Source organism: Myxocyprinus asiaticus, chromosome 38 (genome assembly GCF_019703515.2).
Source record: "Myxocyprinus asiaticus isolate MX2 ecotype Aquarium Trade chromosome 38, UBuf_Myxa_2, whole genome shotgun sequence".
In the NCBI taxonomy this organism is placed as follows: domain Eukaryota; kingdom Metazoa; phylum Chordata; class Actinopteri; order Cypriniformes; family Catostomidae; genus Myxocyprinus; species Myxocyprinus asiaticus.
This window is the reverse complement of record NC_059381.1, coordinates 38298533-38301017: the sequence shown is the minus strand read 5'-3', so window position 1 is coordinate 38301017 and position 2485 is coordinate 38298533.

The following is a 2485-nucleotide window of genomic DNA, read 5'->3' as shown; positions in this document are numbered from 1 at the left end:
TCTTTCACCAGTGCAGGAACCACCAGACAGGAATGCGATGATCATTCAGGTGATGCTGTGCAAATAAAGGAGCAAAGTACCACGCAAAAGTCTCGCGAGAGAACATAACAGGGTTTGAGAGAGAATGCAAATATCTTTGCGTGAGAACGCAAAAGATTTAACAAATATTTTTTCCTCCCATATCATAATTTTTGCACCACCATGTCCCTTTAGGGGCTCCATACATATGTGATCTTGGCAATTTAACAAAAATAATCTGTGGCTTTTTAAACGTTTCTTAAAGTCTACGTTATCAAAATTTACCCTATTTACTTTGTTAGCGCACATTACTAGTCTTGTGGTGAACAATTCATCCTTGCAAGTTAATCCACAGAAAAAAAAATAGTTTATCTTCGGAATCTTCAATCAAAATCTGAAAATTAGCTTCGCCTCTGGAATGACATTCCTTCTCTGATGACGTCAGTTTGACGGCTTGGGCAGAACATCCTATTACCACTCCCCTCCAACCACCAGTCTGTGTTGAGCTTTGACAGAGAGTAAAAAAGACGCATAACAAACACAGATGGCGAGGAGGTGCATTTTAGGTCGTGGCTCTCCCAAAACCCTTTTCCCAATCCCCTGGTTGCGGGCCCGATGGCTTGATTTTTTGCATTTTGAAGAAAGAGGGATATCAGAGAGGTCGCGGTTGTGTTCGAGGCATTTCACCCACGAATGCTTCAAAAATTGGACAGAACACGAAATGGGGTTTGTGAAATATCTGTCCTTAACAGATACAGCTGTCCCGTCAGTGTACACCATTGGTACCTCACAAAGTTTGAGGGTAGGTGAAACTAGCTAGCAAGCTCGTCAGAAACGTTTTTTTGTCGCTAGCTGTGTTGCCTGCCAGCTATATACACTATATGGCCAAAGGTTTGTGGACACAATATGTGCTTGATGAACATTTGATTTCAAAACCTCAGGCATCAATTTCCCCCTTTGCTGTAATAACAGCTTCCACTCTTTTGGGAAGGCTTTCCACTATACTGTATGTAGTAACATGGCTGCAGGGATTTGCTCTCATTCAGACACAAGGCTATTAGTGAGGTCAGGAACTGATGTTGGTTGATGGGGCCTGACTTACAGTTGCTGTTCCAGTTCACCCCAATAGTGATCAGTGGGGTTCAGGTTTGGTCTTTGTGCAGGCCAGTCAATTTCTTCCATGCCAGACACAGTAAACCATTTCTTTATGGACCTCACTTTGTTCACAGGGGCATTGTCAGGCTGGAACAGAAAAGAGCTATCCCCAAACAGTTGCCACAAATTTGGGAGCACACAAAGCCCAAGCCATTACATAAAGAAACATTAAGATTTTTCTTTACTGGATTTAATGGAGTAACCAAATTCATTAATTAGAAGGGGGTGTCCACAAACTTTTGGCCATATAGTGTATTTAGACATAGGCCCTGTCTCAATACCCCCACTTGCAGTTTTTGTCTTGCCTACTTACCCGCTTTTCCATTTATTAATACATGCTGGTTGTTGGAAGTGTATTGTGCTGTAGAAAATATGTAAGTACATTTCTTATAATGTTTTTATTGTGTGAAAATAACTGTAAAAGTTCATTATTTTTACTCAGTTTTTAATGTGCAAAGTATTGAAAATCAAAATGTTTAACTGTAAAATTCTGTTGTCCATAATTGCTGTAAAATATGAAATAAGCAATTTCTTTCTAGTTTGTTTCTCAATACACTGCATAAAACTTAAAATAAATAAAAAAACACAAACTTTATTCTATAAACCTGTGTGATTCATTAATATCTACTAATACAAACCACTTAAATTATATGCATTGACTTGTCATTAATATAAGACTGCTTTGCAAAACTTATCAGTATGTGGTTTCATACAACAAATAAAAAGCATTACAACATATATTTTAAATACATAAAAATGAGAAAGAAACCGTGGTAGTAGTAATAATTTTTATATTTTAAAAGCTACAGAAAAACACAAAAGCATACAAACACAGCATAAAACTGTTATCAAAAAATAAAACAACGCTATAACCAACATGACGATAAAGCAATTCACATCATACATCTACTAAGTGACAAATAATATTTACCTTATAACCATTTCAGTGAGATGCACAATACACAGTGAAAGAGTAAAAAAACCCACACGATTGAAGCCTGCGTTCTTCAAAGCGTGCACACACACACAGCGAGAATGGGAAGCACTTTATACAATCAGGTCAGTACGCGTTGTGCTCAATGTCAAAATAAGAGTCTTCTAAAACGATCAACATACAAACAAAACAAATACATAATCAATACAAACTTTACGGTCTTTAACAAATCAGGTCATTTACACTCCCACCAAATCATGAATCAAAATATGAATGATTTCAGAATTACAATGACCCTTTTAAAACAACAATACAAAAACTGCTGCATAAAATAATAAATAAAAATAAAAATTAAAAAAGGACAGTTTTAGTCAGCCT